Genomic DNA, 19200 nt, shown 5'->3' on the forward strand with positions numbered 1-19200 from the left:
AGAGGGGGGGCCAGTGGGGCCAGTTGGCATGGGCCTACGATTTTGAGGGGGCCTATTCCGAGTCCCCCTGGTAGAGGCAAAGGGGGACTCTTTGGTAAATAATTGTTATAAAGTAGCTCTCCTGTGAGTGCAAGAATGTTTGAATGAATTAGCAGTTTTGAACATTAACATTGACAAGGCCAAGTTGCTTGATTTTTCTGTTGTTGATAATGAATTTGCCCAAAGAAAAGCACGTAAAGCATTTCTGAATGTGAAGAAGTGTTGTCTTATATACATCTTGAATAAAAGTGCTTGCCGTTACCTTTTTATAAATCTTTCTAGTTCATATGTATTTAGAACTGATTAAAAATACTTCATGAGCAGTTTGAAATGGGGCCTACATTTCCCATCTGGCCCGGGCCTATTACCAGCTTTGCCCGGCCCTGGGTGCAGGGCTGCTCCTCCATGCCCACCTGCCCGGAAAAGCTGGCACAATTCTGGCCATGAGTCCAGGTGAGTCCATTGGATTCACCAGACTCACTTTCCTCTCCCTCCCTATCCTGGCTGCCATACTTTGCAGCCCTAGATATACTAAAAGTAAAGTGCTCTCACAATTACCTGAAATTGCAGCCTGGCTTTCAAGAGGAGGACATGTTTGCAGGTAAGTCCCAGCAGCAGCAGCAGCTGGTCTAGGTTGAGGATGATGACAAGGGGTGGTGTGGGGATGGCGAGGGGGGAGCGGAGAGTCAGGAATCCAATGGAGGCAAGATGAGTATCCCTGAAGCACCCCATGTTGAATCAGGGCCTCTGGGGCAAGTCAAGGGGGCTATGCACAGCCCTAATGTCTACACAATACTGGCTCCCAGTCCATCATCAAACTAGAAATACAAGAGAAGTTGTTCTAAAGGCAAAAGCTTGATGTGATTCAGGGGACGTCCAGTTTGGGTCCTTTGGGCATCTTGTCCCTGATGGTTTCTCCACTTTACCTGCTCCACTGCTTACACAGGATGGCTTGGGCCCCTACTCACAGTGTACATCATTTGTGGGAGGGATTAGAAGTTCTGCAGGAGCACATCGAATCCCTTGGAAAAAATTCTTTGCAAACATGCCTTGCCCTATCTTGTATACATTTTCTTTGACATGAAACCTAATTAGCAATTTGTTGAATGTCCTCATGATACTGTACTTGGATAAAATATTTAAGGACATTTACATCAAAAGGAATTCCAATAGACCCAGCTCAGATGTGTAATGGATAGGCCAGAACACTCTAGGCATCAAAAGGACTCCTGAGGGCTAGCTTCCCTGAGTTCATCTGAAGCTTCATTTATCCATCCCGCTGGCAGAAAGGGCATAGACTACAACATAATCTACCAATGAGCAGAGAAGCCTACCATGCATATATATACTCATGTACCCCTGTAATATGGTGCCTTTCTGCTAATTTTAATTGGAAGCCAAATTGGGATATAAATACTGGGTTGGATCCAGAGGTGACCTTCCAGGAGGGGACGGCTTCTTCTGAAAGTGGAAGATCTTGGCCCCAACTCAATACAAGAGCCTTGCATGAGAGAACAAAACTGAAATCCAGTGGTGTGCTCCTGTTAGCACACAGTCTTGTACAATCTCATGCACAAGATCTTGTACAAGGTCTCAAGATGTAGACTTCTGCCAGGTGTTGAGCTAAGTCTTCTGCTAGGTCTTGCAGAACAGTTTGCAAAACAGCACCACCACCTGAATATCTTCCGCTGATATTATCTCCAAATCCAGCCCATTATAAAACAAACAAACAAGAGGCTTAACATACTAATTTTAAATAGTTGTACCTCTTCTTTCAACTCCATGTTCTCTAATGGGGCTTAGAACTGAGAATTTGAAGCAACGTCTACAAAAGATACCCAAGAAAGTAATTGATAGGTGTATACAGAAACATGAATAAACTAAACTGTGACACTTTATAAAATCTTCCTGAAATGAAAATACACTGCTTGCAGAGACAGAGGTTGCAAAAGCCTACCACATATCTGAGTATCAGTGCTGCAGATCAGGCTGAAATCACTGGATGTTTTATTCAGCCTTATCAGAACCAGTTCACACAGGAAGAACAGATCCCCAAACAATTCTGAATCTGATCAGGCTCAGCACTTGAAGAGGACAACCCCAAGATTATATATGCATTACATACATATACACACACATCACACACAGAGACAGAGTTGTCTGTCTCAATATAATATCTGAAGGTCAAGAGCAACACTAAGAAACTCTTATGCAATGCAGTATAACGTCAATTGTTTTTACACCTCTCACTATTTCTCTTTCACTGCTGGCCAACCTACATGTAGTTATAGCAATCTTTATGCAGATAGCATGGAGTGCATCACAAACATTTGGATCATCATGAAGTTAAATCCATGTGGACATTTCTTCCATACATTTCCATGAAGTAATCTGGACTCCTAGGTCTTGCAAGTGTGCATCTATCCATTGACTCTATTGTCTTTAATTTTACTTTCGTTCCAACTCATAAGTCTGAGAATCATGTCAATGCAATTGTTTGGATTCCATGCAGGAAAATATTATGAGATGTCCACCACAAGTCCAAGATCTCTTTCTTGATCAGTCACCGCTGACTCAGATCCCCCATGAAGTTAGGATTCTTTGCCACAACATGTCTCACTTTACACTTGCTTACATTGAGCTGCATTTGCCATTTACATGTCCATTCTCCCAGTTTGGAGATCTTTTTGGAGCCCTCTTTTTCCTGACCTTTTATGAACATTGAAAAGCATTGGTCCTAATTCAGATCCTGTGGGATCCCATTGTTTACATCAATCCATTGGGAGAATTTAGCATTTATTCCTACTATCTGCTTTCTGTCCTATAACCAGTTACTGATCCATATGTTGCCCTCAACTTGTAGAAGATGACAGGAGCTCCAAAACTTCCTGACTGTTAGAGCAGTACAGCAGTGGAACCAATTGCCTAGGGGGGTTGTGGGCTCTCCCACACTAGAGGCATCTGTCAGGTATGCTGTAATGTAGATTCCTGCATTGAGCAGGGGATTTGATTTGATGGACTTATAGGCCCCTTCCAACTCTACTATTCTATGATTCTATTATTCTAATAGGAGAGCTTCATGTATCTGTGGAGGTTCTCCACCCAAGTCAGTACACTGAAAAATCCTTGTTCTGACTCATGTGGACAGTGGAAGCTCTCTTCAGACTGTTGCCCTCTATGAGTAGAAGATGTGTCAATGGAGGAGGGCAGGACTGCAGCAATCCTCGTTGTTGGCCCTATTCAGGTTCAGAACACCTGAGTAGGGCAACTGTCAATGAGATATCATCCTCCACTACGGCCTAATCTACACCAAGCAGGATATTGCACTATGAAGGTGGTATATAAAAGGCAGGAGCCACACTACTGTATTGAAGTGCACTGACAACTGTTAGGGCCCATTGACACATACCATATACCACTTTCATACCTTTATATCTTGTTTGGTGAGGCACCTGCCTTTTATATTCCACTTTCATACAGCTTTCATAGTGCAATATCCTGCTTGATGTAGATTAGGCCTACATCTAAGGGCAACACGCCAATTTAGGGGATCAGGACACACAGTTCTGTCCTCTAAAACAGGCTAACAGCCAAGGGACTTCCACTGCTGCCCCCAGTATCTGTTCCATACTCTGCCCAATGGTAGGGCCTTCCTTGTTAGTTTTCATAATTAGGAATCTTGCAGGATGCAATTTTGTAGGATGTTGACTCATAAATGATCAATAGTTTACAAACAAATTGGTAAGTTAACTGTGATTTCAGAGTCCATGTAATATTGTCAGTTGGCCCTAAGCTTCCCACCCCCCTTTCTTCTATGGCTAACAAGATAATCAGAGTAAAAGTTGTGTAAGTTATGGATATTTAATTTGTAACTTCTCACCCTAAAGTTCTATTAAAATCCAGTTATAGATGCCTGAAAGTTCAACCATAACAGCATGTGAAGTATCGTTTAAAGGATTTGAAAGCAATGAATACCTTGGGCACAATCCACCAGGCATTTCAGACATTCATTTATTTCAATGGCGCTCGTGTAGGATTCCCACTGAAATGGAATTAAAGTTGTGCAGCAATAGCAGTGATTGCATCCTCTATTAGAACTCATTTGTAATCTGTGTTCGCCTGCATAACGTACCATATCAGGGCTATAAGAAATATGGAACTTTTCCATTTAACATTTTAGCAGTATAATCAAATGGAACGTGAATGTATTGCTTTGCTTTCTGTGAGGCTTTCTTCTGAAGAAAGCTGAGATGACACATGATTATATTAATGCACTTGTACCTCAGCACATAATAAATGAAATCATTCCAGGACAGACATAATGCTTTGTGATAGCCTTTTCTGCTACAGTGTTAAAAAAAATTATATCTGTCTGATATCAAAGCAGGAGAATCATGAAAAAGCAAGGCAGGAATAGAAAGAGACAGCTGAAAAGGCAGCTCATCTTTCCTGTGGCATCAGCTCCTTTGTTAAGCTAGCTTCCTTCAGATGGGGAGGAACCGAGGCAAGGGTTTGAAAAGTTGTGAATTCATGTCTTGGACAACCACAGCATAGCGAAAATAGATTAAAGATGAACAGCATGATGATATTATGTTTATTATATTATTAATAATAACAATATCCTTTTAAAAAAAATCTAGATACAGCTATTAACAATGGTATATGGAAAACCTGCCCATCACTCATAATACTATAGATGAGTTGATTTTACCATTTCATATTTGAATTTACCGTTATTGACATACTTCGTTTTTTACTTTGGGTGTGTGTGTGTAATAATTCCCTTACCAAGGAATAAGCACCATTGAACTGAATAGGAAATACTTCTGAGCCTGGGCCTCAGCTAGACCTACCTGGTATTGCGCAATGGAGATCCCCCCTCCTCAGAGGGAGAGAACATTGCGTCCGCCATTTTCTTTTTTAAAAAAATACAGAAGATGCGCACAAGTACTTGTGTGCTCAAAGGTAGGTTTTTTAAAAAATAATAATTTCCCTGCTCCCCCCACCCCAGCTCCTGAGGAGCTCTGCGCCCCGTGCACGAGTCCCTGCTCCTCGCAAGTAACCGGGACAAACCGTGATGCCCGCACATACATTCCTCAGTCTTGGGATCAGCCTGAGACCATGGAAAAAGTGGGCTCTAAGGGCAGGACGAGATCCTGGGGAAAGGGAGGGATCATCCCTCCCTGATCCCGGGTCCCCTGTGCGTCATGTGAACGTGCAGGGACGATCCTGGGGATTACCCCGGGACATCGCCCCTTCTAGCTATGGCCATAGAATCATAAAATAGTAGTGTTGGAAGGGCGCTCTAAGGCCATCAAGTCTGGTGAATGCAGGAATCCACATTAAAGCATACCTGGCAGATGGCTGTCCAGCTGCATCTTGAATGCCTGTAGCTCAGTAGTCCACTAGCTCCGTAGGTAATTGGTTCCACTGTCATACTGCTCTAACACTCAGAAAAGTTTTCCTGATGTCTAGCTGGAATCTGTCGTCTTGTAACTTGAGCCCATTATTCTCAAGTTACAAGAAGCCAGATTCCAGCCAGACATTATGAGAAATGTATAAGATGGCTATGTTGATCTCCTCCTGTCTATTTCGTTAACTGTGTATTTTAACCATATTTTTTTTCCAGACATTTTATGGATTGGATTCAGATTTGACCCAGATCAACTATGCTTACAGGAGTGGACTTCTGCATCTCCACTTCAGCCCCTGCAGTCACCTGAGAATGCTTTACCAAAAACCAGGAGGCACTGTTGAATTAGGTGAGCTGTAGTATGGGGGAGAGGGAGGGAATCCCCCAAAATCAGGCAGAGCCTTCCACAAATGAAGCTCTCCATCTCATAGAAGTTTCCTTCCTCTCAAGGAAGGCAGATATGTATGTATATATTTAGATCCTATAGAAATAACAATTGCCTTTAAAGCCAATAGCGAAATTAACCCAATCATCCAAATCTAAACTAACACTGATCCATTATTTTAATAAAAATATTTGTTTATTTAATTGGACAACCATAGCATAGCGAAAATAGATTAAAGAAGAACAGCATGATGATATTATGTTTATTAGCTGTTATTACTTAAAAACAGGGATGCCAGGAAACCTGAAATGGATTCACATGACTTCAGTTTTCCATGAATTCAATCTGCAGATCCCTCAGCAGAGTGGCATCTTCTGAGTTATGTAGATTCCATGGACTTGTGCACCAGTGTTTGTTTTACTTTCTGGAACTGCATTCAAATTTAGTCATATGAAAGTATGCTAGTTGGTGAAAAGCTCTCATAGACACCTTTTTAAAAGCAACAAAACAGTGTTTTATACATCTCTCTTTGGCCTCTACTATGTGGCACTAAGAGAAAAAAATTCAAATATTGTGTACCAGCAAAAGTTATATAAATTGCAGTGGACATCTTTGTGTACTTTTCCACTTTTACCAATGAGTGTAGCAAAAGATGCCTGACAATCCATGAAACACATATGGATTGGATTGAACAAATTCCTAGGTAAGTATACTAATGTTTGGGGGGAGGGATTCTTTCTTTCCTTCCTTCCACTACTCTCTATTAGGCAGGTGATGAATCAGCTGCTACAGTGTTGGAAGAGTTTTCACAGATTTTATTTATGGAGAAAACATTTTCTATTCACCCACTTACTCAAAAAGGTTTCAGACATTAAAAAGTCGTCACCATAACCAATGTTTCCTAGTGTAGTGGAATTTGAAAAGACTGGCAACTCACCAGATCCACTTAGAAAGCCACCTTATGGGATAGGGTGGTACCCTACCCCTCACTTTATGCCCCTCATGCCATTGTCAGCACATGCAGTTGACTGGCTCACAGTACAGACATGACACCAGTATTTGTGGTGTGGTGACAGCAGCATGGTCCTAGAAGTTATTTGCTTGATAATATTGATCCATGATAATATGATCCTGTAAGGTATTTGGTGTTCCATGATATTCAATCTAATGAACCGCCCAGAGAGCTTTGGCTATTGGGAGATAGAGAAATGCAAGAAATAAATAAATTATGAACCTATAAAAACTGTAAAATGGTGCCATTAACTGCAAGTCCCATTGAAGTCAGTGAAAGATGCTTAGAAATAGGTGTGATGAACTAAGCCTAAATTGGCTGGATGACCTCAGTGACTGGAAGCCCCTTGAAGGATGGTATGCAACAGCAGGAAGTGAGTGCAGCAGGTGATGTGGGATGGGAAGAGCAGTGAATTGTTCTGCCCTCCCCACCCAAAGGGACCACTGCTGCTTGGCTGGCCACCCACTCCCGCCACTGCCACCTCCTTCTCTAGCTGGCTGCTTGCTAGCCCAACTGGCCAACAGCTTGTAGCCACACAGTGGTAGCATCTTCTCCTCCCTCCCTCAGCTAGCGGCTCCTACTTTCTGCCCCAGCCATGTTAGTTTGGTGGAGTCTCCAGCTGGCCAACGAAGGGAAGAGGAACTGCCACCACCCTGTGAGAGTACGGAACAGAGATCTGTGAGTCTCCGCCACCCTGCAAGAGCGGGGAGGTGGGAACCAGGTGCCATCACCACCGCTGCCTCATGAGAGCAGGTTGGGGGGGCACTAGCCCCAGAAAAAGCAGTGCAGCAGCAGCTCACTTAGAATCATAGAATCATAGAATAGTAGAGTTGGAAGGGGCCTAAAAGGCCATCGAGTCCAACCCCACGCTCAATGCAGGAATCCACCCTAAAGCATACTTGAGGTGACAACTTCAGCTGGGCAGGGTCTACATGTGACTCAAGAAAAAATGGTCCTCTACAGAATCCATAGGTCACATTTGATTCTGTTGCAGAATCCTCTGATGTTCCTAGTGTAGGAATTCTCCACCGCACCACACACAAAAACTGAGGGGGAAACCTGGGCTGAAGTATTCAGCGTAGCACTAATTGAAACCCTTTTAGGTTTGTTGTCATGGTACCGTCCCTGTTGTGTTTCCTGTTGCTTAAAACAGTTTAAGTTTTTAGGATGACCCCCCGCCCATTTATGGAATGGTCTTCATGACGAGGCCTACCTGGCACCAACATTTTTGTACAGGTGATAGTTTAAAATTGTTTTAGGTATATGTGTGTCTCTCTGTGTAGTACTGTCTATTTATATATTTGTATGTAAACATACACAATGTACACATATAATGCATTTTAAGGTTTCAACCTTTGTAAACCACCCAGAGAGCTTCTGCTATTGAGTGGAATAGAAATATAATAAATGAAATGAGAACGGAAGAACCTGCAAATGCCTAAAGGGTAGATGTACAAATTTTGTGTTAAACATGAAATATTAAGCACATGTTTCACTTTTAAGGTTTGCTTTTTAACTGGGTACTAGGAGAGGCTGCAAGGGGAGGACGTTCATTATAAAAAATATTTTTTTAAAAAACCCTTCTGGGACCTCATTTCCCACACTGAGCTATAAGTAGACTAAGGAGCAAATGTATGTTACCTCAGAGTTATTTGGTACTCTCAGAGAGGTTTTCCTGCTTTTGCTATTGGGAAAGGGAATGGATTCATGTATTTATTATAAATTATTTATTATGTTTATATACCACCCATAGCCGAAGCTGTCTGGGCAGTTTACAAAAGTTAAAAACAGTGAACATTAAAAAGTATACAAAATTTAAAACCATCAAAAACATAAAAACAACAGTTTGAAAACAATGGTATCCATTTAAAAACAACAGTTCTGTACTCCGGGATCTCCCCCTCTGACTGCTGGTAATGAAACAACCTAATCACACTGGGATCTGGAGGATGAGTTAGAGTTCGGACCAGTTTTTGAAACTGTCACTGTCAGCACACCATGATGCAAAAATGTGCCGGGAACAGCTGTAAAATAAACTCATACATTCAAAGTAATGAATCCAGGAAGAATTACAAGTTATTTTTCTAAACTTACACACTGATCCTAAAGGGTTATTATGCCAGCTGAACTTGATGTCATTTGCCCCATCTGTTAGAGCAGATGCTTTATTTCAGTATGAATATTAAATCCATTCTGAAAGCAATTTCCATAATTGTAAGGAACAGTCCCGAAATGAAAGGAAGATGATACACTTTTTCTGATGACAGGGATGCACTTTCACTGCCTATTGGGGAGAACTGAAATGCATTACCAGCAGGGACGTCACACAGATCAAATTATTTTGAACAGCACAATATAAATTAACTAGAGAACATATTCTTAAATGCTGATTATTTCCAGCGCTGCAATTTTCTGTTAACATCATTTATAACTTTCAAGTAGGAAACAGTGGCAGATTATCTTGCATTTTATTTAACTCTGTAGAAACTATGTGAACAGAGTGCTGGACTAGATGGACCCTCGGTCTGATCCAGCATAGTCCTTCTTCTGTTCATTTTGTTCTTGCAGGCTTGTTGCTTTTGAACTTGCACTTCAGTGTGACCTTAACTTTGCAAATAATATTGATGCAACATATGATGCTTTAGAACAGAATTTAAACTGATACTTAAGGGTGAACAAGCACCACTGAATCTTCCCTGACTTATTATCCTGGAAGTTTATCACATCAGCTTGCTAGGTAATGACAAGATACTTTTGCAATGAGAACTTTAACCTATATGTAGAGCTTTCCCCATTTTATCCTCATAACAACCCTTTGAAGTAAGGTTGTAGTGCCTGGACCAAAATCACCTGGGCAGGATCTACACTACTGGTTATAATGGTTTATAATGCTTTTGACAACTGTTCAGGCCCAGGACACATTACATATACCGTTTTCAAACCTTTTTAAAGTGTTGTATCCTGCTTGGTGTAGATCTGACCATGGCTGAGCTTCAATATAGCATTCTTGTAGAACCCGTATAGATTCTTCAAGAATCTCTTCTAACACATTAAAATGCCAGGTCCATGACTACTTTGTGAAAGAAAAGTGGAGATACACAAGTGGAGTTATACAACCCTTGATGTATTTTCTAATAGATACAATACTTTGGTATAATACTCTTTCTGAACTCTTCCAAATAATGCTGCTGATTATTATTATTATTACTATTATTATTATTATTATTATTATTATTATTATTATTATTCAGAGTTAGTACCCATTGCTTGGCAGGGATCTTTCTATGTTCTAGACCCCCTGAGCAGCTCCTTAAGGATCTCTGCCTCCAGTCCCACCTTCCTTCTTTTTACCTTCCCCTTTCCAGTAAAGGGTTTTTTTAGGCTCTAGACATGGGGTGAGTTACACTCCAGACACTTGTGGCTTAACACAACAGTTTATTTGTGAATTAAACAACCAAATTAAAATAGTCAATAGAGCTGAGTAATACAAAATGTATTTAAGGAAAATAAAAGTTGCAAAAATGCAAGTTCTTTTACCCTAAGTTACACCTAGACTTATTCCAGCTGTATCTTTCTTCTCCTTCCTCATGGTCTGGTCTCTCTCTTTCTTTAGCTGGCTCTCTCCTTTTATTCGCTCTTACCCCCAAAACCAAAAGGACCATTCCAACTTTGAAGAAAGGAAACTTAACTGAGGAATGAATCTTAACCAGAGAAATGAAACTACTCCACTCAGGGATACTGCCTCCAAAAAGATAAACTGTAGGCCTCTAAGCCTGACTTTATTACTTTGCCTCTGTAGGCCTCAAACCTTCATACCATGATAAAAAAAATTAAAATACTGAACCCAAAACACCTTAAATCAGCAGTAATCTGATTTAAGCATAGTTTGTGGAATTTGCTTCTGCAAGATGTGATGGTCCACCAATTTAGATGGTTTACACAAATTCATGGAGGATTAAGCTACAAATGGCTACTAGCCATGATGGCTATATACTACCTCCAGGGTCAGAGGCTGTATACCCCTAGATACCGGTCACTGGTAAATAGCAGCAGGAGAGGAAGATTGCCCTCATGTCATGCTTGTGAGCTTGTCATAGGGAACTGTTTGGACACTGCAGGAAACTGGCGGCTAGACTGGATTAGTATGATCCAGCATGGTTCTCCTTCTGTTCTTAAAACAACCAGGTGTGCATTTCTTCACCTTTGCAAATGCAGTGATAGGGAAAGAGGTACCTGCTTTACCAAGAGCATTTAAAGCGGAGACCTTCTGGCAGGGGAAAAGGAAGCAAACTAACTTCTAATGCTACAATTATAGGATCTTGGAAGCTCTTCCCCATGGTCATCATAGTGCTTTTTCTCTTAGAAGCCTCAAGCTATTGTCTCACTTGATTGGAAAAGCCCTTATTTTGCTATACTATTAATTCAGGGTGGTGGGTATCCTGAAAGTGTGAAAATGTTGCTTTCTTTCCATTCTTTCCTGGGAAATATTTTTCAGCAGCTTAATTTCTTTATTTCAATTAACCTCTTTACATTCTTCCTGCCAATAACCTTTCTTTCGCTAACTGCAGATTCTCAAGTGGATCAGATAACTGAAACAGTGGAGGGAGAAAGATTGCCGATATATAAACTCTTCCAGTTCCCTTTAATTGCTTTGTGACATACCAATTTACGGATAATATGTGTATCTTCTATCTAAATAGCACAATCTTTAACTTCCCAGAGTTAAATGTGTGAGAAAATGAACTAGTGCTACTTGCCCTGAAAAGAAAGCATTATCGGTAATGAGAGCCCATAGTTCGTGTTCATCTTAATAATGGCCATCCAACCAATTGGTTTGTGTTTCCCACAATCAGGTAGAATTCAGCTGTAAAAGGTGGATTCTGTTCACTGCTCTTGTATCACCTCAAGATCACTAGAGTCAATTGATGGCTCTTAAGTGAAGCCCATTTAAAGGAACCCAGCTCCATAAAAAAAGAAAGAAAAAGCAATAGCAAATGTATCTATTAGCTCATACAAATAGATTTCTTACTCTCTCTTTTTCTTTTCTCTTTTTTTGTCTTTAGAACCCTGCTCAACTCAGGATAGTGCTCCGAGCTCTTTAAAAAGGGCAGGGGAACAACACATTTTCCACATTGCACTTAAATAGGCAGGCAATTGTGTTTCCATTTAACTAGTATTCCGTATTCCAACTGCTGGAGGCAAGTGAAGCGTGTGTGTTATATAGCTGGAGGATATCCCCTTCCCTCCTCTGCAGTTGAAAGAAAAAAGGACCTGCCCTCAGCTGCATGATTGGAATGGAAGCTGCCTTCTGTGTGCCAACCACTTAAGGGTAACCTTGAGATCCATTTTCAAACCTTTTGCTGCCTACTTTGTGGAACAGAATAATAATAATAATAATAATAATAATAATAATAATAATAATAATAATAATAATAATAATCCCACAAATAAACAAAGAACAATCATACAAATGGCTCAGGAAGGGTGAGCTATTTCCAGAAATGGAAGGATTCCATGACCTATGCAGAAAATGCCATCAATTCCAAGAAACACTAAACCATGTAACAGGTTTAACATGTAACTTTCTGGCAGGAATGGACTATACGGACAGACACAATACAGCTGCAAAAACAACAACTGGCCATCAAATTCAACCTTACCAAACAGCCTACACCATACTATACATACTCACCCAAAACAATCTTGGAAAATGCAGATCAAAAAATATACTGGCACAGAACAATTCATACTGACAAAACAATACCTTGCAACTGACCAGACATAACAGTCCTAAACAAAAAAGAAAAACACACATACCTCATCGACATAGCAACACCAAATGACAAAAATGTTGTTAAAAAAAAGAGGAAAAGAGAGAAAAATATATACCACTGGCTGTGGAGATCAAAGAACTATGGCAACAGGAAATGGTCACTATTATTTCATTAGTCACATCAGTCACCGACATCACATCAAAAAACTATTCAGAAAACTTTCAGAAACTGTGCCTACCAAAATATATCCACACCACCATCCAGAAAGCAGTCATAATTAAAATATGCTCAATTGTCAGGAAGTTCCTGAATCTGTAAAAGACAGCATGACTTGGCAATGCCCATCAGTTCCGTCTAGAAAAAACGCCATGAGCGAGAAAGAGGCAATAATTATCATCATCATCATCATCATCATCTTGCTAAGAGTGAAACAAACTTTAAATAGGATCAAGTGTTTGTTTTTATTCACCTTAACTTTAAAAATAATTTCTTTTTTTAATTGAGTGAATTGATTAGCATGATTTATACTTTCTGAACCTACAGATTTGTTATAACAGAGAGCTTCGGCTATTGGGTGGTATAGAAATGCAATAAACAAATAAATAAATAAATAACAGTAGCATAACTCTGGAAATTACAGGGATAGGGAACCTTATTCCTGGGGGCCAAATCTGGCCATCCTGGGATCATAATTCAGCCCTCTCGGGTTGCTCAGATTGCTCTGCCTCTTTCCCCTGGTTCCACCCATTTCCCTTCCCAGCTTGTTTTGTGTAGTTTTTTCTAGTGCTGTGCTGAAAATTTTGATTCTTCCATTTTAAGCATTTTGTTGGAGGATGAAAACTCTGGCAAAAGAGGGTGGGAGACCTGAGAATTTTGGAGAATATTCTCCTTGGGGAGGGGGACAGGGTTTCCACATATCTTTTAAAATGTTGGCATTGTTTTTTCTGCCTCTTTCACAGGGAGAGAGAGGTTTTTTTGAGAATTTTCTCCTTGGAAGGGAGACAGGGTTTCCACATACTTTTAAGAGTGTAGGCAGTTGTTGAGGGGTATCTTTCTATTTTTTTATTTATTTATTTAAACACCCCCAGCACTTGCAGGAGCCCAGAAGTTCTTCCTGAACAACTATTGGAAAGGGAGCGGTCATATGGTCTCCAATAGGCATTCATGAAGAACTGCTGAGCTCCTCCAAGTGCCAGGGGTGTATTTAAAAAAAGAAGAAAGAAAACCCCTCAACAACCAGCTACACTTTTAAAAGTATGTGGAAATGCTATCCCCCTTCCAAGGAGAAAATTCTCCAAAATTCTCCCTCTCCCTGTGAAAGAGGAAGAAAAAACAATGCCTCTTTCTTAGGTAGAGAAAAAGTTCCCGAAAATAGGAGGCAGAATGTGATGCAGTACTATTTTTTCCTCATTTTAATTGGTTAAAATGTCTTTCATAAGGCGTAGTTACTGCCAGTAAGAGCTTTCAGCTCAACAATATGCTGGTATTTTTTTTGTAATTTTGCTATTTGGTCTGACCCACATTTGGAATGCTACCCCTGAGAGCTTCTCCGAAATTGAATTCTGCCTTTTGGGCTGAAAGCGCTTCCTCTATCCTGGCATATTGTATGTTTTGTATGAAAAAGATGAAGTAGAAAAGATAATATGAAGAATCATGTCAACTTCATTTCCCTTCTTGAGTTGGAAGGAAATGGTATGGATGTGTTAATTTACATTATTTATATCCAAGAAAAGATGAAGAGTAACTAACTACCAAACTAAATATTATTAGATATTAATCTCAGTGTGATTAGTTCACCAACTGTTGCTCCTAAACAATTTGTGTTTATTCTATGGGCTTTAAGCACACCCATTTTTGCTGAGCTCTTCAGAGGAATTACATAATATAAATGTAATGTAAAACATATAAATAAGGAAACATAACGGCCCTGTTCAGAAGACACCTTAAACCATAGCTTTAACCACAGTGAATATGGCAAAAACAACAACAACCTAAACCTTATTCACCATGGTTAAAGCCATGGTTTAAGGTGTCTTCTGAACAGGGTCAATATTTTAAGGTAGAGCTTAGTCCGAAACCTGTTTTCTCTGCCACTATGATAAATTCATGTGCAATAAAAAGGAAGACAGTCTTTTGGAGCATATGCAGAGTATCTTTCACCACTGGGTAAATCAGGTGGACTGAGGGGGAGGAGTGACCAAGGTTTCTAGGCAGGCTCAAACTCCAGCACCCCAGATTTTAGAAATTGAGCCCTAAAAATGAGCTGACAGTAGCAAACACATGGCTTCCACATCCACTTTCTTCCACTGCTATTTTACTTATTAAAGGAAAGGTATGGGGAATAAAAGTAGCTCTACTGAAGGCATCTTCGTGAAACATAAGTCAAGCTATTCCATACATTTTAAAAATAATATTTATTTATTTATTTAGCCTCTTCACATTGCATAACCTTTCACTGTTTCAGTCTTCCTATTACTCTGGTAATAGTTGCATGTACTGAACTGTATGTTAGAACATTTTAACTTGTGTTATCCTAGTGCAGGAGTAGTTGACATAGTGCCCATTGGCACCCATGCTCCTCCTGACACCTTTCTTGGCCAAGGTAATTTTTAATTCATTCATTTTCTTACCATGCAGCTGGGATTGATGTGAAAAAAGGGTTTCTGTTGGTCCTGAAAACTGTGGGTTCAAATGAGTTGTTTAGAGTGTTGGGGCTCAGGCCACATCTCTGCCTTGTGCTCAGCCTTTTGGGCAGGTCCCCTGTCCTTTGCCACAGTTCTGATGGCAGCCATTTTGTGGTGGTGACCTGGTTGTTGTTTATTCGTTCAGTCGCTTCTGACTCTTCATGACTTCATGGATCAGCCCATACCTTGGAATACCATTGCTTTAACTATGCAGACCTTTGTTGTCAGTGTGGTGTCTCTGCTCTTAACTATTTTATCAAGATTTGTCATTGCTCTCCTCCCAAGAAGTAAACGTCTTCTGATTTCCTGGCTGCAGTCAGCGTCTGCAGTAATCTTTGCGCCCAGAAATACAAAGTCTGTCACTGCCTCCACGTTTTCTCCCTCTATTTGCCAGTTATCAATCAAATTGCCAAATGTTCGTACAGCCCTAACTGTTGATTAACCACTGCCCCAGTGACTCAGTTGCAATTTTTAGTCCTAGCTTGGAAGAGGAGAGCTGACTCCGCTTTTGGAAGAGTGAGCTTTGCATGCATTTGCCGTCTGTACCCTTTAATTAAGCCAATCCATAATACTCTACTATGATTAGCAAAAAAAGAAAACAAAACAACAACAGCAGCAGCAACAACAGCAAAAATCATTGGATGAGTACCCAAATAAGCAAGCTATGTCACTGCTTTCTTCTTTGTTGATGACTCACGGTATTCTCTAAATTGGCAATCGAAATGGATTAGACTGCTGAGAGCCCCAAATGGTTTGCAGTTATGCTCATGAGCTACAAGAGTTTGTCTCACCCCATATTATACCAGCATTTAAGCACATAAAATGGAAATGCTGCAAAGCTATTTGCTCTTCACCGGTCCCATGCAAGCAGTGGTTTTGACAAGTTGGGCTGTAATTACAATTCTTAGTACTTATATTAATTGTACTGAAAGTCTGATTCTATGCCTTTAAAATAATTAGCTAGCTAATTATATGGGTGAGAGCCTGAGGATTTTGTCTAATTAATGCTTGTCTAGATAATGGTATAGTTCCCTTTTAAAATATTGTCTAAGCTTGTAAGCGAGTCTCTTGCAAAAATGATACAGAGGAATAGTAGAAAAACTCTTCAATTTCTTGTTAAGAAATCTTACTTTGTCATTGGGAACTGATTTTCCATCTTTTGAGGTAGAACTGCGACAAATGTCCTGACTATACAGCTTGAAGCAGAGTTTTGACTCTGCTATTTCATCTCATCTCAAATGTGCAGCAAATATTGTCAGCAGGGACCAGGGAGAAATTCATTTCCCATTTTAATGGGAACATACCTAATTTTGCACTTGCAAACTAATACCTGAATTGAAAATCATTATCTTTTGAAATTCTGCCTTTTCAGAATTTTGCAATGGAGTTCTTCAATCAAAATATATGTACAAAATATATTGGGGAAAGTGCAACAAAAATGCTTACGGGGAAGCCAACCTACGGCCATTTGACACTATCCAGATGGCCAGAGGATTTTTTTGGTTTCTAGGAAATGAGGTTGGAGCCAGCACTTTGATCTTGGTTCCCAGAAACTGTTTGCCCTGCCCCCGCCCCTGCTGTCTCATAGCCAGTGTGGTTCTTTCCTTGCTGGTTCTTTCTCTGACAGGGTAAAAGGGGGGCATTCCCAAGGGAGGGGAGCGGACCACAGAAGGTTCTTTATATAGCTTGCTATGGCCACATGGCCTCTCTCCTCCTGCTCTGAAGTTCCCTGGCTAGTCACTAAAAAATGCAGGACAGACAGAGCACAGAAGAGTGGATCCCCTCTGGGCTCCATCCACTCGGCATTCGATAGCCATTAAACCTGAGGTCGGATGCTTGCAACTATCCTGAAAGGATTGCTCCCTGTATTATTATTTTTTTAAATAAAACAAACAAACATTGAAATGCATTATATTAGGCAAAGTGCTTGCAAAAGCAATGTGTATATTAGGCAAAAATGCATAGAAACAATAATGTATTAGAACAGATACGCACAAAAATGCATATGTATCCGAATGGCAATCTCAATTATCTGACTGTCAGACCATGTGCAGTCAAAATGGCAGCATCCACACACAAGAAGACAGTATCAGTAGGCTTGGGGAAATCCCAAGGTTTCAGAAATAAAAAGAAATATGTATTTAAAAAATGGGGGAAGGCCCACAAGAGCCCAACATGGACTTAACATGCACCTTGGCCATGGGATGCTGTTTGTTGGAGGTGGGGGTAGAAAACCAGGGGGTGGAGAACAGAATGGAATATCCTGGGAAATGGCTAAATTCCAGCTAGCCTGCCTCAAACAGGACCACTCTATGCTGCAACTTTTTGTTGCAGGCCCCCCTCAGTGCATTTTCCAATGAACTTGTTGTAAAGTGTTTCTGAGTTGTTCCTTATGTCAAAAATTCCCTTTCACTGTACACTTTCCAAAGCTCATATCTTCTGGAAAGCATGATTAGGGAAAGATGAGATTTCATCAGCATATTTAGGTGTTTTGTGACAAAGAAAACAAAACAAAAATGGTACTTGCCTTGAGCCATAAATTGAAAGAAATTGAATTCATTAAAATTTCTCTTCTCTGGTCTAGTTTGTAAATTCTGTGCTTCTCACAGCTGTATAGCAAGTCAGCTTGCACTATGGAGCCAAATGTTCAACTCACATACTGTACCTACCCTTCCTAATTTAATCATCAGCGCTCTTGTTTCATATTAAGCAGTGAGAAAGCACTGTTGAAAAGCAGTTTCTGTGAGATGCAGCCGTCACATCTCTACAGAGTTAACCTCCATGTAGAAAATGCATATTTTACACGAGTGTAACACAACCCTAGCCCATAAATGCAATAAGCTGTTTGAAATCTCAGTATATAGTAGCTAAATTATTAAACTAAATACTAATAATTAGTACTACAACAAGAAATCCAACATTGCACCTGCCAAAATAAATGAACATTTTTCAGCATTGGGAAGAATTTTGGATGAAAAGTGGGAAATGGGTAATATAGTTATTAAAGAGCCATAGCACCTATTCAATCAATAGGCATGATCAGAATGTATAAGCACTTGCATGAACCAGTGCTCCTTATATTTGAAAATAACTGGACACATCTATAAAGTGAAAAAGCTACCCTTGCTTTTTTAATTCATAGCAAATTAGAACAGCTGCAATCTAATATAATCCCATACTTTTCCTATTGTTATGAATCTAGACCTAGCTCATTCTTTTCAGTGTTTAATTCTAATTTGTATTAATTTGGTCTCTGGCAGATAACAGATAGTTAGTCTTAATTATGGAAAACTGATAGTCTAATTCAAATGAATAAACTGCAGAAAGGTTTTTAAATAATCTATTTCTCCGTCGCACGCAGATGCTCTTCTGTCACAAGGTTACGATGCAAAACTGATGAAAAACACAAATTCTTCTGCAGCCAGAGTCTGAACACAGTCCGCCACTTCTTGGCTGCCTATGAATTAGACATGCTTTCAGGCAGATTGGTGTTTGTTTGTTTGTTTTAAAAAAGATGGAAAACAAAATTCATCTCCAGACTTTTACACAAGCCATCTGCTTTTGTTTTCATGTCAAGTTACTCAAGCTCTCTGCATTTCAGCCAAAAGGTGCCATATTTTTAGGTGAAATAACCTTTAATGTTACTGCAATGTGATCCTTTATTAAAGCTATGACTAATTTTTTAAAACATGCATTTTTTGTAGTGTTATTTAAGCAGGGGAGGGGGGTCATTTTTGGAGGGAGTCAAAGTGCACTCCCTCTCAGGATTGACATGCCACAGTAGGTGAGACCAGGACCAAAACTGGGTGGGGCCATCAACTCCCCCACCACTCTTCAAAAATTACCCTGCAGTGCTATTATTTCTGGTTTGAACAAAGTATCCAAGAAGATAA

Source organism: Elgaria multicarinata, chromosome 7, assembly GCF_023053635.1.
Source record: "Elgaria multicarinata webbii isolate HBS135686 ecotype San Diego chromosome 7, rElgMul1.1.pri, whole genome shotgun sequence".
Taxonomy (NCBI): Eukaryota; Metazoa; Chordata; class Lepidosauria; order Squamata; family Anguidae; genus Elgaria; species Elgaria multicarinata.